Source organism: Lytechinus pictus, chromosome 3, assembly GCF_037042905.1.
Source record: "Lytechinus pictus isolate F3 Inbred chromosome 3, Lp3.0, whole genome shotgun sequence".
NCBI lineage: Eukaryota > Metazoa > Echinodermata > Echinoidea > Temnopleuroida > Toxopneustidae > Lytechinus > Lytechinus pictus.
Genome location: NC_087247.1, coordinates 56,046,871 through 56,072,922, shown reverse-complemented (window position 1 = coordinate 56,072,922; position 26,052 = coordinate 56,046,871). Strand labels below are relative to the sequence as shown.

General features: G+C 34.7%; 1 long non-coding RNA gene across 1 annotated transcript; it reads left to right on the top strand.

Moving 5' to 3' along the window:
* The first annotated feature begins 2,821 nt into the window (after positions 1-2,821).
* Positions 2,822-17,853, top strand: LOC135153643 (uncharacterized). The gene is made up of 3 exons (XR_010293121.1): positions 2,822-2,910; positions 12,628-12,695; positions 14,991-17,853. It is a non-coding gene; the product is annotated as an uncharacterized LOC135153643 (long non-coding RNA).
* The last annotated feature ends 8,199 nt before the right edge of the window (positions 17,854-26,052 follow it).

Here is a 26,052-nt window from a genome sequence, read left to right as displayed (position 1 = left end):
TTTATTGTTTATTTTTTGACAAAAATTGTAAGGAAAAACATTAAGCTTTACCCTTCTTCCCTTTTCTCCCTACGTTTTTTTTCTTTTCTTTTCTAATTCGAACCCTCTTCTTTTTGGCGATATTTTTTTTTTTTTTTGGGGGGGGGGGCGATCACGTGCCTGAAATAATTGGAGATCATACAAAAGAAATAAGAATCGAAATTTAAAAGAGTATAAACCGGGGATTAAACCTGAAAGCATATGGGACATTCAAATTTTCAGGCCATTATAAATAAAATTGTCAACAATAAAATCAGCTTTCAAGATCGCATTTCACGCTCACATTATTGGCACTTAAGGACGTTCCACAGTTAAAGTGAAATCCATGTCATTTTCACCAAACTTTGCACATAGATACTTTAGAACCTTAATATTTGAAATATGCAAAAATTAACATAGGTCCATGTGCTTGATTTTTTGCTATAGAGCTTCAAAGTTCACCCAAATTGATGTTCTTAAGAATTGCGCATTCAAAAGAATTTGGCATTTTTAGACCGCCCAAGATTACTACAATGAGTTTAAACCTCCATTACTCATTCAGAATACATGAAAAAGTCATCAAATTTCGCAAGAGAGTTAATAATTGTATCGTTAGAATATAGAATCTATTAATAGTGCTATTTGTTTGCAATTTCAAGTTTAACAGCATTGTCAGTTCTTAAAAAAGGCATAAAAGATAACAAAATCCCAATGTAAAAAATGTAAAATTTCAGTAACAAACTACAAAAGTACAATAAATGCTGCACTTTATTCAAAATCCATGTCATTTTCACCAAATTTTGCAGAGTTGTAGAGGAAGGTATACCTAAGAGGTACAAACATTAAAAAATAGGGGTTCATGTGCTTGTTTTTAAACTATCAGCATTTTTATTAGAGCAAATGTGCTTTTTAAAACACCAAAAATGGGCCGAATGCTTAGTATCTATGTGAAGAAAAAATCAAAACCACTCTACCATTTATTCAAAATCGGGCTAATATTCGTGATTCTTGGCAGCACTGCAGAGTAAAGTATTTTGAAATTGTAGAGAATATTTTTTTGAATGGTCCATGGAATAATTCAATTTTTTAGCTTCATGAAATAACGCATCGGATCTGCAGTTAAAGTGCAGAAGATGAGAAAAATCAGCTCATACCCGCAGCTAATTAATTACCTGTTCATCCATTGTGACGTAAGCGCGCAGAGTGTAAACTATGCGCAGATCATAATGCGCACAAATATAACTGTGATATTTGTGCGCATTATGATCTGCGCATAGTTTACACTCTGCGCGCTGACGTCACAATGAATGAACAGGTGATTAATTAGCTGCAGGTTTGAGCTGATTTTTCTCATCTTCTGCACTTTAACTGCAGATCCTATGTGTTATTTCATGAAACTAAAAAATTGAATTATTCCATGGACCATTCAAAAAAAATTCTCCACAATTTCAAAATACTTTACTCTGCAGTGCTGCCAAAAATCACGAATATTACCCCGAGTTTGAATAAATTGTAGAGTGGTTTTGATTTTTCTTCACATAGATACAAAGCATTCGGCGCATTTTTGGTGTTTTAAAAAGCACATTTGCTCTAATAAAAATGCTGATAGTTTAAAAACAAGCACATGAACCCCTATTTTTTAATGTTTGTACCTCTTAGGTATACCTTCCTCTACAACTCTGCAAATTTTGGTGAAAATGACATGGATTTTGAATAAAGTGCAGCATATATTGTACGTTTGTAGTTTGTTACTGAAATTTCACATTTTTTAGATTGGGATTTTGTTATCTTTTACGCCATTTTTAAGAACTGGCAGTGCTGTTAAACTTAAAATTGCAAACAAATAGCACTATAAATAGATTCTCCATTCTAATGATACAATTATTAACTCTCTTGCGAAATTTGATGACTTTTTCATGTATTTTGACTGAGTAATAGAGGTTTAAACTCATTGTAGTAATCTTGGGCGGTCTAAAAATGCCAAATTCGTTTGAATGCGCAATTCTTAAGAATATCAATTTGGGTGAACTTTGAAGCTCTATAGCAAAAAATCAAGCACATGGACCTATGTTAATTTTTGCATATTTCGAATATTAAGGTTCTAAAGTATCTATGTGCAAAGTTTGGTGAAAATGACATGGATTTCACTTTAACTGTGGAACGTCCTTAAAACTGCATTCTTAATGACAACCCCAGGCCCCCGGGCCCTGCTGGCATACGAAAAGTGGGGATTGGGGCATGACTTCCTTTTATCTCAGTGGATTGGGGGCGCCATATACCTCCAACGTTTCATATCAAAGAGAGAAAGTTAAAAGAAGGAAAAGAAACAGTGGGAAACATATGATAACATTTTAAAAATCTATCACAAAATAAGATTTTTGTGTTAAAAAAGTGTCAAAATTTTACTCGCTCACTAAATTCGCTCAATCGCAGCGATAAATGTTGCCCTATATGGATTAATTTTTTTTTACAGAAACTATATAGAGATTCAGATAGCTAGGCCCTATTGATCTCGTGGAAGGGGGGCTCTTTCTCGCCCCGGATCTCTCTCTATTTTTTTTTAAATTCGATCGATTGTATTTACGTCAGAAACTTGATATTAACCATAATGCAGTTGACAGTTGTAGTGTAATCCATATTGCATCAGGCATGGTTTTTCGTATCCATCAGTGTGCATTTCTCTTTAACAAACTTGGAATTAATTATTCTCTCCAAAATGTCAGTCGTGAATGGAACATATCCACCTGTACGGTCGTGAAGTTCGAGCTCGAGCTATAAGCGAGCGAGACGAGCGCCAATATAATCATCTCAAGAGCACGTCATTGGCCAATCAGGAATTAGGAGGCAAATCCAAAATGGCCGAGAGTTGCGAACAAGTCGTTTATAGCGCTGGTAAGACAAATATTGCATTTTATAGATATCATTTATTATGCACATCACTCATTGAAGAGAATCAACGCTTATCTTGTCGTTATTTAAATACCGCAAATGGATTATTTTGCACTCCGTCTTTATATAGTTGGCTTGCGTACATAATTTAACAGATCTGCCATTTTAAATTTCGCCTCGCAATTTCCGCAAAGATTCGCCAGCTAGCCTAGGCCTAGCGGAGCGGCTAGGCCTAGGGCCTACAAAAAGGCTACAGAGACCAGAGCAGAGTACAGTACCGGTACACATGACATGATCATGATGATCATGAAGCGTACCGTAGGATCATTTAGGATGGGGGGTCGGGTGTCCGGACGCTTTAAATTTTTGAAGCCTTCTTTTTTGTCTTTGGATTATACTGAGTTGTTGTGTGTCCGGACAGGTTGTGTGTCCGGAGTCCGGACGATCAATTTCATTTTCAGAAAGTCATTTGTGGAGCCAACAGAGTTTAGCGGAACAACCTTAACATTAACAGAGACCAAAGCTTTTGGTCTAGATAACTAGACACTAGACTAGTACTAGTAGGCCTACCTTCCTAAAACTAGTTAGGCCTAACGACAACGTTACTAGATCTTTCTACTGTAGATCTAGGGCCTACCAGGTACTTAATGGAAACTAGTGTAACGTCCAAATGAGAATGTTCGAAACAATCTTGGAAGCAATCCCGGTTCATAAAACCACCTCATGATTTAAAAAATCGCTTGTTGGGGGTGCCTCATTAAACTGGTTTTAGCTTAAGTGAGGACACAACCATTCTTCAGGAAGCGATCTTCGCACATTTTGAGCGTGCTACTCCACACACTGTAGAAATGCCTACGCTGCGGTTTAGAATTTCGCGCGAAATTTGTCACCCTACTGAGGGCGTTTCCATAGCCAGCGCACGACACTAGCACTGGTCCGACGGTCCCAGACCGGTAAAAATTGCTGTTGGGCCAGTAACTTTTCAGAAATAGCCAGATTTACTGGTCCGAAAGACCAGTAAAAATTATATCTTACTGATACAAATATTTTCTTCTGTTTTGTAAATCATGGCTCTGGTGTCTCGCTAAAAATGCTCTACAAAATTGAGAAATGCAAATGGCTCTCATGAATTATGTAATAATAAGTCTGTGCACTTGCATATCTGCGCGATTCTAGTAAAGGAAAATTTGCAGTAAACACAAACTTTACACATTCAATACCGGTATGGTTGGAACTACCCCTTATCGACCACCTAATCTTCTAAGCATCATATCTGCGAAAATATTCATCAATTTTACCCAGTTTTCGTCTCATTTGTGCAGAAAATTGAGCAGATCAGATTCCCATGTTTCGCTCGGCGACTCCGATTCAATTTGCGTATATATCGACGATCAACGAATGCGACGATTTTCCATTTGCTCATTTGCACCCGTCTTTTGAAACCGACCACCCGCGGTACACTAAGTTTACGGCCGATTCTTGTCGCGGTGGCGAAATATTTTTACTCTTTCAAATCAGTTCTATGACGTCAACATGCTAAATGATCGCCTCACTACTCCCACTGCGAGCTCCGACGCATGATTCGACGATTGACGACGGATATTTGTTCTAAAGCCGTTTCCTATCGGATTTCTTGGTTTTTCAGCGGGTTTTGGGTTTGGTCAATACAATTTTGATTAATTCTACTAAATTTTTACTGTTTGTTGCTTCTTTTTTTCTCGTAAAATCGATTCTTACCGTTTCTATGGACACTGCGCCTACTCTCCCGCGCGTATCGTTTGTAATACACAATAATTTTAACGCGCGCAAGGTGGTCGGTTTCAAAAGGGGTGGTCGATATGTGGTGGTCTTACCATACATAGAAAGATATTTATTAAAATCTTACTCAAATTAGTGGGAAAATAATGAATTTCATGTGACAACCTCAAAATGCAGCCTTTCTCATCAAGACCATGAATCATGTATAAAGTGAGTGGGTGCGCAGACATGGGGCACCATGTTTTTGTATTTGTTCAATCTGAAAATGAATGGCCAAGGTTTTTACCAAGAAAAACTTGCATTTCTATCAAAATTTTATGAGATTTTGGCACACTTATTTAACCCTAATTCTCCCAGGGGGAGGGGCCATAATGGCCCCCCCCCCTCAACAATTTTCGTGATACATCTGCTGCGCAAAATATTTTGACCTCGCCACTCAATGACTTTTTACTTTCAAGTCTCGTGCAAATTTTGAGACCAAATTTGTGACGCCCGGGTACGCGGTTACGACATTACGCAACATTATGTAAGTGCATGTCAGACCAAAAATTGCTCATAAACGTGATTTCATGTACAAATCCAATGCAAATTGTGTATTTAGCCAAAATTAATAAATGTACCATTATTTCTACTTTTACTGAATAAACTTAATTAATTTTGCCTTGTTTATGATCAGAATTAAGTCTGGAACGATTTCCATCGAAGAAACAATAAAAAAACAAAAAGTAAAAAACAAAGAAATACATAAGAAATTAAAAAACAATAAAATACATCAGAAATCGGTCTTGGAACCAGAATTTTTTTCATTCACAATTGTAAGGAATGCTATAAAGAATATTTTCACCAAAAAATAGCATTCTAGGAGCTTTATTTAGTGAATCAGAGCAAAAAGTATGATTTCATGAATAAATTAGCATAATTAATTCATATAAAATAAAAATATATGAATTCAGTGAAATTTACCAATGCAACTGCGTAGATTACGTCATTCTCTACCATCATGCAAATTCTCGTTGTGATCGCGGAATCCGCGGCTGAGATCTTAAGGGGGGCCATAATGGCCCCCCCCCCCCCCCCCCCCCCCCCCGGAATGACAAGAATCAAAATACCCCGGGAGATTTAGGGTTAAGGAACATTATCAACTGATTTTTTTTAAATTGTTACTTAGGTGAGCAGACATGGGCTCCACTTCATAGATCCAGGTTTATGTGCTTGATTTTTTGCTATCAAGCTTTTAAGTTCGCCCATTTGAAAGGTCTTTAGAAATATGCAATAAAATCAATTTAGCACTTTCAGACCCACGAGAGTATTACTCAGTCAAAATTCATGTAAATTTCACCGAATTTCACATTATAGTTCAGAATTATATACCGGTACTTAAAGAGGAATGAAACCCAAATAAAAACTTGTTTTTAGAGGAATGAGAAAAATCAGACAAGTGGATAGGTGAAAGTGTGAAAAATATCGGACAAACAATACAAAAGTTATGAATTTTTAGAAATTGTAAATATTGGTAATCACTATACCCATGAAGACTTCAACTTTGCCGCATATGTGATGTCATAGTGATCTAAGTAAGGCAAGGGCTACTCTTCCATTTTCTCCCGATACATAAAGTGGCTAAAATGTCTTTTTTTTTTTCATAAGTTTTACTTCAAATTAAATTTTTCTTTCATGAGGACATAAACATAAAACAATATACTATCTGGGTTATATTTAGATAACTGCTTCAGGGGAATACCACAAATCCCTGATAATTAAGTACATGTACATGGCCTATTGGAAAGTTGTCCTTGAATCTTGTCATAATTTCCTTACCCAGTTGCCAATGCAGCCAATTTGAAATCTACAGTCTTGGGGATCTCAATTATAAAGCAGCCATAACTTTCTAATTGTTTGTCAGATTTCTTTCAAATTTTCACCATTTTGTTTTATTTATAAATTTTTCCTTAACAACACAGCAATTTATTACAAAGGCTGTATTTTCTTTATTAAGAATCCACTCCTAGTGCAATTCGTTTGCTCTAAAGAGTTGCAGCACCTTCAATTTTGAAAATAGGTGTGATAGACTACAAAAATATATTGAAAAGAAATTGAAAATGTGTAACATAAACATTAACAAATTAAAGAAGTACATCAAAAGACAAGTCCACCCCAACAAAAAGTAGATTTGAATAAAAAGAGAAAAATCCAACAAGCATAACACTGACATTTCTTCAAAATTGGAGGTAAAATAAGAAAGTTATGACATTTTAAAGTTTTGCTTAATTTCACATATGCACATCCTGGTGGTATGCAAATGAGGAGACTGATGACGCCATCCAATCCCTATTTCTTTTGTATTTTATTATATGAAATATTCTAATTTTCTCATTGTCAAGTGAAACAATGATTAATTCCTCCCTGAACATGCTGGATTAGCATTGTTTAATACTATTTGGTTCAGTCAAGTTGGTCCTTTTTGTCAATATGTTTTTAAAAATGAAATTTTGTGTAATTCAAACAATGAAAAACAAAAGAAATAGTGAGTGATGGACATAATCTCTGACTCATTTGCATATCAGTGAGTTGTGCATATCACTGTTTTGTGAAAAATAAGGGAAACTTTAGAATGCCATGCAACTTTCTTATTTTACATCCGATTTTGATGAAATTTTCAGCACTATACTAGTTTGATTTTTCTCTATTTATTCAAATCAACATTTTTCTGGGGTGGACTTGACCTTTAAATGCTGTGCTTCAAAAACCCATGTCATTTTCACCAAATTTGTTTGGTTGTAGAGAGAGGTATAATAAAGAGGTGTGAACATTAAAAGTCGGGGTTCATGTGCTTGTTTTCAAACTATCGGCTCTTTTGTTGGAGCAAATGTGCTTATAAAAATGCACACACAAAAAACATTGAAAGGCTTGTATCTGGGCCTACATAATAGTCCAGTCAATATAGGGTTTGACCTACCACTAATTGCAACACGAGATATTCCACTGCAATGCTTTCAAGGAAGGTCCCCTAAACAACATACTAAAAGTCCCAAGAAATCCAAGCTGTGGAAATTTATGAAATTAGCCATAAAAAGATAGAAAAATAGCCCAAAGATTACAAATTGAGCGTCCAAAACAATTTGAGCGAAAATTCATGATTAATACCTGAATTCAATGTTTATTGTCAAAAGTGCTAAAAAAATCTACCTCATTTGCATAATATGCAAATAAACATCCTTATATGGAAAAATGTCAAAGTATTGTGATTTTCTCTCATTAACTACTTGAAAATTTCATTAATGGTGAAATTTACATGCTGCTATCGCTAAGGACGTTGAATACATTTGTATCCAGCTTAGTGTCTGTAGTGTAATTTGCATATTATGCAAATAAAAGTATCTAACATGTTATAAATATTCAAGAAAACACACTGGTGATACATCCCTCAAAAATTGCAAGTAGATTATCAATTGAAATTGGAATATGGCAATACCTCACAAGAAGGTTTCCTAAACACCATATTAAAAGTCCTTAAATATACAGGCATATAGGAAAATCACAAAATTTGCATTTTATGCAAATTTATTTAGCCATAATAAATTACAAATAAGGAAAATAATCCAAACATTGGAAATCAAGTGAAGAAAACAATACAAATTGAACTGAAGCCCATGATAAGTTTTACAAATTTATTTATTTTTTGAATAAAAAATCGTTAATAAATCTACCTCATTTGCATATATATGAGCATCTTTATATGGAAAAAATCCAGAAATTTTGATTTTTCTCACAAAAACAGTTATGAAAACATTTCAGTCTAGATCAGTATGTGATCACTAAGAATGGCAAATACATGAATAATCAGCTTAATATCTGGAGTGTAATTGACATAATCATTATGCAAATAAGCATCCGACATGTTATAAATATTCAAGGAAACACATACATGTACGTGATGCTTTCCTCTAAAATTCCATGTAGATTATGTGTATTAACCATGATGACCTTCCCTACACTTCTTTGCTTGGTTGATGTTGACTTTTGTCACGAGCAGTTACCCCATTCATATTGTACAATGATGAGTCCATTCTACATGGATCCCACTGCTTGAATGCTTCATTATAAATTTCCATCCAAGTCTTGCTCTCTTCTTGACTTTGTAGAGACTTTGCGTTTCTTGCAAGTATAGTCCACGCTAGCAAGCTCCTGGATTGCCAAGTGATCAGCACAAGATGTCACACCCGTAGGAATAAAAGCCCATTAGCTTCGAATATTTGGTCCTTGTCATGCTTGTAGCACACCACTTAGCTTATAAACTTGGGGTCCTTGTATTTAAAGCGCTTAACGATAAATCTCCACCCTACATATCAGAGCTCTTATCTCAGCATAGACCAACACGCAGTCTCAGATCAGCAGATCAAGCTTTGCTGAGGGAATCTCTCAGCCACACAACCTGGTGTGATAGAGCCTCCTAAATCTCTGGACCAAAAATGTGGAATATCCTTCCCCAATTTATCAGGAGAGCAGAGACCCAATCAACTTTTGAGTGTTACTTGAAGATCTTTCTGTTCCCCTTTCCAACATTATCCCAAGAAAAACTCAATTGTAGCATTACTAGGACAGTACGTGAACTGAATTATGATCCTAAGCACTGTTTGGAGACATTTAGATTTGTGAGATATTTCCTATTTTTGAGCAAGCGATTGAGCGCCCAGCTGAGGTGGATACCGGCACTTTACAAGAATCCATCATCATCATCATCACTTGTCTAGTTGGTGAATATGAGTACTTGCTTGGATCACAAGATCTCTGGGCATGCTTAATAAGAGTAACAATGGGCATTTGCCTATACAAGCGACATGAAAGTCATTCATAAATTCATGAAGAAGGCTTAAAGTGTATTATAGCCATCTTTCTCAGATACAGGAATCGTGATTAGACGTTCTTGCTGAATCCAGTTGCTGCTTCATGATGAAGCATCCATTTTCCGTTCTTTCCTCTTTGATAAATCTCCTATTGCAACCACCTCCAAATATTAAAGCTATAGTTTCTAAGTAAGTCATATGCAGATAATAATATTAATTTCCTGATATTTATGGTAAAAAGAAATTCCTCAGTGAGACAATGAACAAACCAGATGGAAGACTAAGCCAGATTATTGCCTTTCCAACAAGTGGACATAACAAAATGGAACACCCTTAACATCACCATCAAATACCATCCAACATTGATGAGACAGTGTGTACCACTTCCAGGATTTATTTGCCTCAATGTGTTACTCATGGGTATACTGTGAGGTTATCCAGAGGAATAAACCTTTTAGTAATTATGGTACGACTAAGGATGTTCTTCTGGAGGAATGTTGACTTTAATAGTGTCATGCAGATGTACTTTGGACAATCATACAACTCTCTGTACTGAAATCCGACAAGTCGAGCGTAGGAGACTGAATGCCAATCAAGAGGACTTTAACAAAAACACATCGTTAACCATGTCTTCTTCCGACACAAGTTGCCTCAATGGACAATGGTGTCGGAAGATGTCAAGAGTTTTAGAGAAAGGCTACGAAGGCTTGCACATTTTAGAGCTCCAAAAGCATCAGTAAGGTAAAGCTTAGAATTGCTACAATGCATTAAAGAGTAGACAAGCCTATAATACATTATTCGTTGACCGGATTGACAATGATCCAGGCTGTAACAATTGGCATGTTGGGAGCCCTTAATATCAATAGCTATGACTACATTGGAATAGCATTATTAAAGGAAGGCAAAGATTTTTAGTCTTAGTATTCACCACTGATCATGATGATGATGACGTTGATCTACAAGCCCTGGGACCCAGTCCTGACCCAGATATGGCCAGATAACATATTGTTTAGTCAAGCAGGTGAAGTCATGCAGACTACTGAAGAAATTGTTGAAGGAAACAACCTGCTTGAAGCTATACTAGGCCAGACGGAATCTCTGCTACACTTTTTAATGAGAGTATTCATCAGATCTTACCTGCCATAAGTTTGCTTTTTCTGGCCTCCCTTTATCATGTTTATACGGTGAAATTTCAAGAAAGTCTAGGTCGTTCCCATCCATATAAGAAAGTGTTGTCAACTCTTACAAACTACACATTGTGCTTTGTTCTTGCCAATCCCATCATCCTGTCAGACTAACAACGCGGCTTAGGAAGCGAAGAACATATTTTCGTATTTTTCCTTGAATATAAATCATATTAGGATAGATTTGAATGCTTTAATAGTGATAGCAGCATATTAATTTGAAAAACTGAAATGTTTCCACTGCAGTCAATGTGATAAAATTCAAAATTTCTTGACATTTTCCACATAAGGATACTTATTTGCATAATATGCTAATGAGGCAGATTTGCTAGCTTTTTTAAATAAAGACATTGAACTTATTTATTCATCATGAACTTTTGTTCAAAATTCCTCGCTGTGGACAATCAATTTGTAATCTTTGGATTAATTTCCTCATTTTCTATTTTTAAATGGCTAATTTGCATAATATGCAAATTAATTTTCAGGCATTGGGATGAATTCTCATGCTTAGTGATATAGTAGCATATTAATGTCAACATTAATGAAATGTTTTCAAGCAGTCTATATGAGAAAAATCACAATATCTTGACATTTTTTCTATATAAGGATGCTTATTTGCATAATATGCAAATGAGGTAGAATTTTTTGCCCTTTTGATTAAAAACATCGAATTCAGTTATTCATCATGAATTTCCATTCAAATTAAATTGTTTTGGACATTTAATTTGTAATCTTTGGATTATTTCACTTTTTCTAATTTTTCATGGCTAATTTGCATAATATGCAAAGTTCATACATTTCCACTGCTTGGATTTCTTGGGACTTTTAGTATGTTGTTTAGGGGACCTTCTTAGAAAGCATTTCAGTGGAATATCTCGTGTTGCAATTAGTGGTGGGTTACTCCCCTATTCTGGCTAGATTGACTGGACTATAAAGGAAAATTTGACACCACTATCCCATTTAATCAAACTCGAGGTCATATTCGTCATACTTCGCAGCACTGCAGAGTAAAGTATTCTGAAGAGGTACATGTAGAGGCTTTTAAAAATTTGGTCTATAGTTTATTTTCAGCTAAAGCTTTGTAAAATAACACATTAAGATTTGTGGTTAGAGTGCTGATGACTGGAAAAATCAGCTGATGCCTGTAGCTGATTATCATCACCCCTAAAATATGCGCCTGCACACACATAACTGGGGAATGTCCTTAAACCTAGTTGTTGTGTGTCCGGACTCCAGACAATTGATTTTAAACAGCCATTTGGACAATTTATCAAGCAAATTATCTACAATTTTTAGACAGAATCTTAGGCAATATATTTATAGAGAACAAAATTGAAGATTGCAACTATTGCATTCATAATTTTTGTGTATTCCAAAGACTAAAAAGAAGGCTTCGAAATTTTAAAGTGTCTGGACACCCCACCCAGTTTCGGTCAATTTGGCATCCCCATGTTAAACATCAACTATGCATCCCAAAGTTGAACATAGGTGCCCCTTGATTTAAGAGTGCCCCCCCCCTATTTTACTTTTAGATCAATTTACGATATCCAAAACTATCTCACATACTTTTCATTCAATTTGATTAATTTTTGTTTTAAATAAACAATTTTGTTTCGAATAATAAATAAAATGTAGAGTTTCATCAGTAGGCCTAATTATTTTCATAGAAAAGATTAAATTTGTCTATTGGGGCAATTCTTGTATAAAAGAGAATGCTGGAGAGCTGTGCAGTTAACTAATGAAAATTTAACTACATTTGTGTGTGATTGGGATTATGCTTTCAAGTGTAGAATCACAGAGTCAAACCATAAAAATGACTTGGTTCTCAATATCATTAGATATATAGACACATATAAACAATTTATACGCGCAACCCTATTGCACGGTAAATCTGTAATTTTTATCATTTCCTACACATTCCTACTCTCTTTCAGATAAATCTGGTTCATCAGGAGATGAATTTGAAGTGGAGGAGATTGTCGATTATCAAAAAGATTCCAATGTAAGTATTATTGAAAAGTACAAGTAGGTATCTAGATGTACTCATGTATTCTTGGTCTCACAAAATGTGATTTGGAACAGTTTCATGCTAGTATTCAAGCTTGCAATTGTATTTTGGAAAAAAAATGAATTGTTATGAATCTGGATATACTGTGTGGGTCCCCCAAAAAACTTGACAACTCACAAACCCCAAATTTTAGGGAAAAAACTATGTCATGAACGCATAATCACATATATGGCTGGAAAGAGTATCTTCTCCCAAATAATTTGATGCCATATTTATGTATGTCTTCACGCTTAGATAATCAGTAGGTGTTCTTTGCAATGATGTAAATTTTGATGCCAATGATGTCATAATCCTACATGAGGTAGGAAACATATTTGCAAATCCCTTTTCAATTAAATTAACTTGAGAATCGATACTAAAAAGTGTTTATTAAATAATTATAATGTAAATTATTGAAAAGGTGTTTATGGATTTTAATGCAACTTTTGTAGGATAATGACATCATTGATCATCTGGATTCATTCATTGCAACCATGACTTACATGTACTGTGGTGCAAATCAAAATTTACATCACTGCAAAGAATACCTCCTGTTCATTTAAGCATTAACACATACCACATAAATATGGTATAAAATTATTTGGGAGAACATACTCTTCCAGGCCATGTAATAATTGTGTATACATGATACAATTTTTCCTTAAATTTAGGATTTGTTAGGTGTCAATTTTTTTTTACTCACACGGTAGATTGTTGAAACCGCTTTGATCATTGAGTAATCTCTGAAATACCAATTATCTCTTAAGTCACCACCATCTCCAAAAGCTTTGTTTTTATATTATTGAAAGATTGGTAAGTGACTTATAAGTGAATTTTAAATTCAAATTTATTCATTTTCAGGTCTCTAAAAAAAAGACAAGAGACAAGAATAATTCATTGAGAATCAAACCAATCTTATGATTCCAGAATAAAATCAAATAACAATGGCAATTCTAGAATTTAGACAAATTAACATAATACATAAAGTAATGAATGGGATGTGAGGGAGTAGCAAAGAGCCATTAACCTATCATGGCTACTCCCTGATTTACATTCATTACTGATAAAGCAAAATCTTCCAATCAACTTTTGTGATTACAAGAAAACATAAAAATCTCAAAATCAACCAGATCGGCAAACTTGTCGGCCCAAATTGGTTGAAACCATGGTTTATGCAGATTTCCTGTATCTCAATTACATTTAATTTACCATGTGTAATGAAAAAAATGACTAATACTGGTTAAGTATACTACTATTTTATTCACGAGTCAACTGTTCAAAATGGAGGACTCATGAATTATTATTATTTTTTTTTTTTATTAAAATCTGCTCAAATGATGGATTTTCTGTATAAAACAGCACACAGAAGACCCTTGCAAGACCCCTGAGAGATTAAATCAGTTGCAGATCTCTCATTAGATTTTGATTAAATGTTTGAATATTTCAGATATCAAATCTTCAACTGTCTTTCAATGAACTCATATGGTCTCTTCAACAGCCATAAAGTTTTGAACTGGTTGTGGCTTGAAATATTGGAATATCTCAAGTAAATCAGACAGACAAAATACTGAAAATTTCATCAAAGTTGAAAGAGGAATATGACATTTTAAACTTTTGCATAATTTTGATAAAACTCTCCATGCATGTCATCTTGAATAATGAGGGAGCTGATCATGTCATATTTCCACTTATTTTTTTATATTTTTTTATCATATGAAATTATATTACTTCAATTTTTTCTTCCAGAAATATAAAAATAGGATAGACTACTAATTTAATGTACGATAATAATTGCTGAAACTTATTTAGTTATTTTGTTACAAGGGAGACATGTTTTACACACATCATGAAATTATGAATGATTGTGATTTAATGTAATAAAATAAGCAAAGGGAAAGTGCGAACATGACATTATTGGCCCACTAGAGCATAATCATAACAACATTCATGTAATTGTTTTTGCTGAATATTGTTAAACTTCAAAATTCATTATTTTTCATCAGATTTTCATGAAATTTGCTGTGTTTCCCTCATTGAATTTTACTATGTTTATTTAAATAATATTGTTTTTAACCTGGAGAACCCCTTTTGGCTGCTGATAAAAATTTTATTCATATTCTCTGTGAGTATATGAATTTTAGCTTACTTGTGATTTTTGCATTTCTTCAAAATTTCAGATAAAAAATTTCAAATATTTATTTACATGTTTGTGAATACACCCCCCCCCCCCCACTCTCTCTCTCCTTTTAGAACACAGAATGGTACCTGGTGAAGTGGGTTGGATATCCTTCTACAGACAACACATGGGAGCCCAAGAAGAACCTAGGAAACAGCAAAAAACTATTGAAGAAGTTCCATAAAAATTATCATAAAGCATGTCTTACTCGCACAGAAATACTCAAGCAGAAGAGACAACTAGCGAGGAGTTTGAAACAGGTAATATTCTTGATGAGGATGGAAGTTTATGAGCTATATTTGCACAGTTTTGCAATTTAGAAATAAGTACAACATTATGGAGGACCTGTTGGTTTTCTTCCCCACAAACTTGTTTGATGACTACACACTTTGCATGAGCTGCTTGTGTGCACATCAACAACACTTCATTTAATATCCTGTATTATACACATCTTAGTGATAGCAGCAAAAGTGTCCAGTGTTAGCACTGACATCATAATGGGGGGGGGGGGGGGGGGTAGAGGTAGGGATCCAAATGTTGTCCGTCCGTCACAAACCTTATGACACATAACTCCACCACCGTAAGTCGCCTTTCAACCAAACTTGGATGGTAGATGGACTTGGGGGACCTGCATGTTATGCTGCAGTTGGAGGTTACGTGGTAAGATCAAAGGTCATTTCCAGGTCAACGTTAAAGTTTACATGCAAGACTCTCTTATGACACCTAGCTTCGCAACCGCAAGTTACTTTTCAACCAAACTTGGATGGTAGATGGACTTTGGGGACCTGCATGTTATGCAGCAGTCGGAGGTCACATGGTAAGGTCAAAGGTCATTTTCAGGTCAACGTTAAAGTTTACAGTATGTAAGACTCTCTTATGACACCTAACTCCGCAACTGTATGTCACTTTTCAACCAATCTTGGATGGTAGATGGACTTGGGGGACCTGCATGTTATGGTGCAGTCGGAGGTCACATGGTAAGGTCAAAGGTCATTTTCAGGTCAACGTTAAAGTTTACATGCAAGACTCTCTTATGACACCTAACTCCGCAACCGTAAATCACTTTTCAACCAAACTTGGATGGTAGATGGACTTTGGGGACCTGCATGTTATGCTGCAGTCGGAGGTTACATGGTAAGGTAATTTTCAGGTCAACGTTAAAGTTTACATGCAAGACTCTCTTATGACACCTAGCTCCGCAAGTCACTTTTCAACCAAACTTGGATGGTAGAGACCTGCATGTTACATACTTGCCAACCATCCCGATTTTGGCGGAATCATCCTGATTTTTTATTGCCAATTCCGCATTACGAATATCAACCCCATAATTCCGATTTTCGTTAATTTTGACATTGATAATATTGAAAAAACGGCTGGAGCGAAGGTTAGACAAAACTGAAGCTTGCGGACACCTGGATATCGCGATATCCCAAATAGCATTATTTTTCCACCAACTGAACACACTCTTGTACATAGTTTTTCACTTTGCCTATCTCACATGGCGCGCACATTGCATGAGCGCGTGCAAACACAGCTAGAGCGACAACACGTGCAAATACAATGCATGCTGCGACGTCGCGAGGGTACCGCGCTGCAAGTGCATACGTGTAAGTGTGCAAACGTAAGATCCAACTTAACGATCGTCGGTCTAATGCTAATGGCCAAAGGATATAGTTTTTCCGTGGAATTTTAAAGCCAAAAATTACAAATTTAGTGTGTGGAAAGTGGATACCATCGCCAATGCATCGTTTGGATTGTGACTGTGATTCCAATCGTTAGACAGACAGTGCAGTGGGCAGTACAACACAGTGACAGTGTAAACCCCGGGAGCTCTGGCACGCTTCGCGGGCCGGAGCTCCCTGGGTTATGACAGTGAGTTACCGGTGCATTTGCAATTGCATAGTTTCTAAGTTCATGTGTAAGTTACATGTGCATTTAGACTGTTACTAGTAGTCTGTTTTCAAGAAAACAGTCAAAATGAGCAAACCCAAAATTAATCAGAAATACAAGGAGTATTCTGAGAAATATCCAGTTATTTCACTTCTATCAATCTCATCCAAATTTTCATTCAGGATATATCCAGTCAGTACAATATTGTAATGGAAATAGATCTACATGTTTTTGAAGTCTAAAAATTTGGTGCAATTTCATGAAAGGAATCCTGTTGATTTTCCTGTTTCATGCTTCATTACACTGGGACAAAATTAAGATTTTTTTCTTTGTGGACAGGCAAAAGGCATGCACTTCAAAAGTGAAGGAAAACCCTCATTTCACGTTCTAAAATTCAAAAAATTTATAACTGTGGGCGTGGCAGGGGGGTACCCCCACACCCTTCCCCCGCAAAATGTCACACGCTCGTTACTCTGAAAAATGGATTCCTCTTTTTTTTTCTAAAGTTGGCAAGTATGATGTTATGCTGCAGTCAGAGGTCACATGGTAAGGTCAAAGGTAATTTTCAGGTCAAAGTTAAAGTTTGCATGCAAGACTGTTATGACACATAACTCTGCAACCGTAAATCACTTTTCAACCAAACTTGGATGGTAGATGTACTTAGGGGACCTGCATGCTATTGTGTTGGTAGGTCACATGGTATGGTCAAAGTTCATTTTGAGGTCAACATTAAAGTTTACGTGCAAGACTTTCATGACAAGTGTTATTCCATCCCAGTCATTTCACAATGAAGTTTCGATATAATTCTGTTGCGTGCCCTCGCAAATCATGATATTTCTGGTTATTTTCATAAGTGGGCGAGACACAAAATCGCTTTTGCCTTGTTATTAATCATATTATAATATTGGCTACTTATATAGCGCACAGGTTCACCTTTTGGTGGACAGTAATTAAGTAAAACAATGTACATTGGCCTATGTTAAACTGGCAGTGCATCCATTTGATCAGTGTTTCATTCCAGCATCTTTATATAATGTCAAAATCAGTAAAAAAAAAAAATGTACATTTACATATACTAGTACCTGTCATGTACTTGTAGACATTCATGAGTGCAGGAGTATCATGTGCAGGTTTCCTTGTGACTATATCAAAAGAAAAACTTCGGTTACATGTAGATGTGAAAAAGGAGGAGGTTGTCTTTGCAACCATCAGAATTGTTCTATAGCTGAAATTATTTTTCTTGCGATAACTGGAGACCTGTTTAAGGGATCAATTTAATAATGGCTTATGTATGCAAATATGTGAGTGGGGTTAGTCTGATTACATTTTGGGGTACCAGGTCACAAGTCATAATTTGAAAATTGCAGAACTACGTTGACTTTTAAAAACAAAATTAATCAGACTGAAAATATACAAACACATTCTGAAGAGAAAATGCTTGTTTTAGTAGAGCGGATAAGCTCCAAAAATCACAACAATTGTGCAAATTTTGACTAAAGCATGAAACTTTCACAAGTGTTAGTATATGCCGTAAGATTTATTATTGATAAAAATGTAGAATACATGTATGATCATCATTCCATTTCCCCTCATTTTAAAGTACTAATCAAAATTTGTTTGTGACTAAATTTATAAATTTAACATCTTAAGCCATTGCCATGGCAACCAGAAAACATCTAATTAAACAAAAAAAAACATGGATGACAAGGTTATGGACAGGGGAAAATACAAAGAAAATTAACTTAAGGACGTTCCACAGTTAAAGTGAAATCCATGTCATTTTCACCAAACTTTGCACATAGATACTTTAGAACCTTAATATTCGAAATATGCAAAAATTAACATAGGTCCATGTGCTTGATTTTTTGCTATAGAGCTTCAAAGTTCACCCAAATTGATGTTCTTAAAAATTGCGCATTCAAAAGAATTTGGCATTTTTAGACCACCCAAGATTACTACAATGAGTTTAAACCTCTATTACTCAGTCAAAATACATGAAAAAGTCATCAAATTTCGCAAGAGAGTTAATAATTGTATCGTTAGAATGGAGAATCTATTTATAGTGCTATTTGTTTGCAATTTTAAGTTTAACAGCACTGCCATTTCTTAAAAATTGCATAAAAGATAACAAAATCCCAATCTAAAAAATGTGAAATTTCAGTTACAAACTACAAACGTACAATAAATGCTGCACTTTATTCAAAATCCATGTCATTTTCACCAAAATTTGCAGTGTTGTAGAGGAAGGTATACCTAAGCGGTACAAACATTAAAAAATAGGGGTTCATGTGCTTGTTTTTAAACTATCAGCATTTTTATTAGAGCAAATGTGCTTTTTAAAACACCAAAAATGCGCCGAATGCTTTGTATCTATGTGAAGAAAAAATCAAAACCACTCTACCATTTATTCAAACTCGGGGTAATATTCGTGATTCTTGGCAGCACTGCAGAGTAAAGTATTTTGAAATTGTAGAGAATGTTTTTTTGAATGGTCCATGGAATAATTCCACTTTATAGCTTCATGAAATAACACATCGGATCTGCAGTTAAAGTGCAGAAGATGAGAAAAATCAGCACATACCCGCAGCTAATTAATCACATGTTCATCCATTGTGACGTCAGTGCGCAGAGTGTAAACTATGCGCAGATCATAATGCGCACAAACAACTGTGGAACGTCCTTAATGTACATGCATAAGGTTTGACCTACTCAATTAATTTAGGAGAAAATAATACAGTGAGTGTTCTGCATGAACTAATTAGAATGATAAACATTGATGTTGCCTTGGTAATACTTGAATTCAACGATAAATATCAATGTTCCAAATGGCCTGTTGCCATAGCAACGGATCATTTAGTTTTGATTAAAAGTTTTGATTAAAATAGGACTGTAGAATCTGAATTTTATTGCATTTCCCCTAATCTTAGTGTGCTAAACATAGATATGTTAGATGCAAAATTTATAACATCTGAAGCTATTGCCATGGCAACCAAATAATATCTAATTTACGAAAATTAATAATTTGGATGACAAGATTATGGACAGGTAGAAAATACAATTACAAATAACTCAATATGCGAAAGGTTTGGCCAGTCATTTAATTTTCAACAAAAATTTCAGTAAGTGTTCTGCATGAGTTCATTAGAATAATAAAATGATGTTGCCTTGGTAATACTTGAATTTTATGATAAATATTAGTGTTTCAAATGTCCCGTTGCCATGGCAACAGCTCATTTCATCCCAGAAAAGTATCAGCTTTGATAAACAAAAACATTGTAATTTCTGATTTTTCTTTCATTTCCCCTAATTTTAGGGTGCTAAGCATATATATGCTTGCTGTTACATCTTCAGCCATTGCCATGGCAACCAATTAAGATATAATTTTTAAAACAAAAAAATAACACAGTTGAAATGATAATGGACAGGTGGAATGTAAAGTAAAGATTTACTTAATCTACATAAGGTTTGACCAGTCATTAAGTTTTGAACAAAAATTACAGTAAGTGTTCCGCATGGGTTCATTAGCATGATAAAAACTGATGTTGCCTTGGTGATGCTTGAATTTAATGACATCAATGTTTGCAAATGTGTGTTCTGTTGCCATGGCAATGGATCATTTCATTCCCCAGAAAATACTATCTTTGATAAAAAAAAAATACCTTGTAGAATCTTATTTTTCACTCATTTCCACTAAGTTTAGGGTGCCAACATACATGTTTGTTGTTAAATGTTACAATAATATTTTAAGGCATTGCCATGGCAATAAAATAACATTTAATTTACCAAAAAATAACATGGCTGACAAGATAATGGACAGGCGGAAATGCATAAGATTTGACCTACTCTTTTAATTTTGAACAAGAGTTACATTAAAAGTTATGCATGATTTCATTAGGATGTTGATTTGGTAATGCTTGAACATAATGATTAATATCAATGTGGCCAAATGGCCCCAGAAAAGTACAAATTTTGATAAAAAATTGTTTATTTTATTTACTTTTCCCTCATTTGAGGGTGCTGAACATAAATATGCTAAATGATAAGCACCATCTTATTTCATTATACATGGCATCGAAATAAGACCTAAAAAATCATATCAGACTTTTTGGGATTCAAATAAATTCCCAAAACTCTAATTTCGATGCTGGACAATTTCGTTCAAAGTATTCGCAGGCGGTTATTTTGAAGAAAGCGTCTTGGGGTGATTTTTGCTTTAAAGCGGTTCATCATATCAATATATAAGGGGATTATAGGGGTTGATAAATCAAAATCTTAAGTCTATTTGAGGAGTTGACATGGTCTTGAACTCCTAATCAAAGTAAATACAGTAAATCAACTTTTACTTGGAAATCATTTAAAAAATGTCCATGTCTGACTGTTTTAGCATAATACTTGGCTTATAATTTGATGGCAAAGCACTATCAAGCATCATCTGACAGGGTACGCCTTTCCATTCCTGCATATAAATATATATACTTTTTTGAAAATTTCCATCATTTCTTGAAAATTCAAAAAATTCCCACAAATTCCCGTTTATTCCCATGGAAAGTTTCCATTAAGAAAATTCCCTGGAATTTTGCAACCCTACTCCCCCCCCAAAAAAAAAATCATTACCAAGAAAAAATATAGAGAAAGTGAAAGAGAGATGGGTGAAATATGATTATTTTATGAATACTATACCCAAAATCTTTTACAATTTTTTTTTTTTCTAATGAAAAATTTTGAAAGTTTTGCTCTCTCGCTGGCTTGCTGACAACTTTTTAAAATAAATTTTGCTTGATACGTCATATTTTGCCCCATCAAAATTACACTACTGATTTTGACGAAGAAAATTTTGAAATACTGTGATAATTTTAAAGTAACATATGAATCTATTCAACCTGAAGTGTAATCTACTCACTGGTTATTTTACATGATAAGTAGACTGGTCAATATACGATCAAAATACCCTTACTGTTTGAAAGGTTGAAAAGAATTCAAAAGTCAAGTCCACCCCAGATAAATGTTGATTTGAATCAATAGAGAAAATCCAACAAATAAAACGCTGAAAATTTCATCAAGATCAGATGAAAATAAGAACATTTTAAAGTTTCGCTTATTTTGCACAAAAATAATTATATGAACAAGTCAGTGACATGCAAATGAGAGAGTCGATGATGTCCCTCACTCACTATTTCTTTTGTTTTTTATTGTTTGGAATACAGAAGTCAATAAAATATTTCACTTTTCACAATTTTGGCAATAAGGACACACTTGACTGAACCATAAAATGTTTTAAAAATGGCACTTCCACACGTTCAGAGAGGAATAAAACTTTCTTTCACATGACAATGAGGGAAAATTTTGAATATATTATATTTCACATAATAAAATACAAAAGAAATAGTGAGTGGCTTACGTCATCAGTACCCTCATTTGCATACAGACCAGGAAGTGCATATAACTGTTTTGTGAAGTTAAGCGAAATTTTAAAATGTCACAACTTTCTTTTTTTACATCCGATTTTGATGAAAATTTCAGTGTTATGCTTGTTGGATTTGTATCTTTTTATTCAAAAGAAATTTTGGTTGGGCTGGACTTTTTCTTTAAGCACTCCAGGGTTACAAGAAAATCCAAGATGGTGCCCTCACTGGCTGCCGGAGGCTAAAAATCCACAATTCATCCATTACTTGATAAAATGGCTTTAATGTGGTTTCTATTCATTGGTTTTAAGGATCAATCTGTACATTGGGCCAAGTTACAGGGACAGCCAGTGGTCTGGAATGTCCAAAAATCCAAGATGGCTTCAAAAATTTGAATCTAAAATGGTTGCTGATACCTAAAGAGGACGTAGCTCATTTCATATTTGCCTGGGGGTGTGAATTTGGTGTCTAAACTACGATTTCAAATGCCAATAATACATTAGGACAAGCTACACGGACAGTCAGTGGTCTAGTATGTCCAAAATTCCAAGATGGCTTCCAAAAAAGGTGTAAAACAGTGTCTAATGTTTGTTCAATATCTGTCTGGGGAATATAATTTTGGTGTCTAAACCATAGCTTAAAGGGTCAAGTAATGCATTAGGACAAGTTACAAGGACAGTAATGGGGTCTAAAATTGACTGTTGTTACTTAAAAATTGACATAGCTCATTCTATATCCGCTTGTGATTTGATTCTGGTGTCTAAGCCATAGTTTCAAGACTAACTTAGGACATAGTTTGTTCAATATCTGTCTGGGGAATATGATTTTGATGTCTAAACCATAATCTAGGTATAATCTGGTATGTTAAAAAATCCAAGATGGCCTCCAAAATGGGGTCTAAATTGACTGTTGTTACTTCAATAAGGACATATAGTTCATTAATAATATACATTGGGGATATGATATTGGTGTCTACACTAGTATTTAAAGGGTCAAGTATTACTGTACATTTGGTCAAGTTGAAAGGACAGTCAGGTGTCAATTGTGTCCAAAAATTCAAAGATGGCTTGAAAAATGGGGGTTTTAATGTTGCTTAAAAGTGGACATATAGTACATTAAAAATACATCTGGTGATGTTATTTTGGTGTCTTCACTAGGGTTTCAAGGATCAAATTATACTTTGGGACTTGTCCATTTTACCTGAAAATCCAAGATGGCTTCCATAAATGGGTTCTAAAATGACGACTGTTACTTTGAAGTGGATACAATATCCACTTGTGAGAAATAATTTTGGTGCCTACATTCAAAATGCAAGCAGATAAGAGTTGGTAACAGCACCCATTTTGATGTAATTTTATAATCTACCTTGAATTTTTGACAAATTTAAAAACTAACCATCCTTGTTACTTGTCCTAATGAAATAGTGGACCCTTCATACCACAGTGTAGACAGCAAAATTGTTTCTCACAGGTGGATGTTGTATGAACTCTGATAATTTTTTAGTGATAGAAGTCATTTTAGATGCCATTTTGAAAACCCTCTTGGATTTTTTAAAGGAAAAATGGACAACTGGATATTATTGTAACCAGTCTAAACGTATTTTTAAAACCTTGAAACCAAAGTGTGAACACCAAAATCATTTTTCCTTGGTGGATTTGAAATGAACTATGTCAATTTTTAAGTAACAGACTCCGATTAGACTCCAATTGTTGGAAGCCATCTTGATTATTGACTGTCATTGTAACTTGTTCCAATGTACATGATTAATTTACTGAATTTTAAAACCTTGGTTTAGATATCAAAATAATATGCCCTTGGCAGATATTACACGAAATATGTCATTTTTTTAGTAACAGGGGCTATTTTATATTCCATTTTTGGAAGCCACCTTGTATTTTTTGACATACTTGACCACTGACTGTCCTTGTAACTTGTCCTAATGTATTATTTGACCCATTTAACCATGGCATAAACATATTCCAGGATATTAAACAAACTACGTTTTTAATACAGCAATTTCAGACTCCATTTTTGGAAGCCATCTTGGATTTTTTGATATACTGGACAACTGACTGTCCGTTTAACTTGTCATAGTGTATTATTTGACCATTGAAACCATGGTCTAGACACCAAAATCATATATCCCAGACGGATATGAAATGAGCTATGTCCATTTTTATATCAACAGCCATTTCAAACTCCATTTTTGGAAGCCGTCTTAGGGTTTTGGACACATCAGACCACTGGCTGTCTTTGTAACTAGTCCCAATGTACTACTTCACCCTTAAAACCATTGCATAGAAACCAAATTAAGCCACTCAGTGAAATTAGATTTTATTTGGTTTTCATGGCAATGGCTTAAGTTATTTGTATATCAACAACAAACATATCTATGCTTGGCACTCTAAAATTAGGGGAAATTTATGACAAAATGCAGATTCTAAACTGTTTTTCGATCAAATTTTGTATTTTTCTTGGGGAAAAAGGAATCGTTGCCATGGCAACGGGCCATATGCAACATTTATATCATTAAATTCACCCTTACTTCACCCTTAAAACCATTGCATAGAAACCAAATTAAGCCACTCAGTGAAATTAGATTTTATTTGGTTTTCATGGCAATGGCTTAAGTTATTTGTATATCAACAACAAACATATCTATGCTTGGCACTCTAAAATTAGGGGAAATTTATGACAAAATGCAGATTCTAAACTGTTTTTCGATCAAATTTTGTATTTTTCTTGGGTAAATGAGCCGTTGCCATGGCAACAAACCATTTGGAACATTGATATTTATCGTTGAATTCAAGTATTACAAAGGCAACATCAATGTTTATCATTGTAATTAGTTCATACAGAACACTCACTGTATTATTTCCCCTAAATTAATTGAGTAGGTCACACCTTATGCATTACATTATACATTAAGGACGTTCCACAGTTAAAATGAAGTCCATGTCATTTTCACCAAATTTTGCAAAGAGTTACTCTGGTATTTATGCATTATGAAAATGCAAAAAATAATATAGGTTCATGTGTTTATTTTTTTTCTACGGGTCTTCAAAGTCGCCGTATTTGAATGATATGCAATCTTGCGCAATTTAAGAGAATTTTGCCTCTCTTAGACCTCACGAATTCACCAAATGAGTTTAAATCATCTTTACTCAGTGGATATCGCATCAAACTTCATCAAATTTTCAAGATATATAACAAAGTGTATACCAAAGTAAGAGAAAGTCTTTTAATTGGTAAAACTATATCTATTTGGAGTCAGCAGCGCCCTCATTTGGCAAGAATGGTGCAAAAACTCGGAAAAAACAAATCTTCAAAGACGTGAATCTACTCAAAACTTAAAAAAGTATTTTGTAAGCTGCACTTTTTTTCAAAATCCATGTCATTTTCATCAAATTCTGCTAATTTGTAGAGGAATGCATATCGAAGGTGTAGGGAAGTTAAAAATATGGGGTCCATGTGCTCGTTTTTTAACTACGAGTGTCCAAAGTAATGCGAGTTGGCATCGAAATCGCCGAAAATGCGCCCAAAACGTGCAGAAGTCTATACCCTCTAAAATGCAAATGGTTCCGTAGTTTTGCTCCCTAACATTCAAAATCCATGTCATTTTCATCATACTCTCTAGATTTGTAGAGGAATATATTCTAAAGACATTAGAATATTAAAAATATGGGGTCCATGTGCTCGTTTTTAAACTATCAGTGTCTAAACTGTTGCGAGTTGGCTTGAAACAGCCCAAAATGCGCCGAAAACAAGCACAAGTCTTATAATACCGTCCGAAATGTCTAAAATACGAATGATTCCGTAGTTCTGCTCCCAAACACTCAAAATC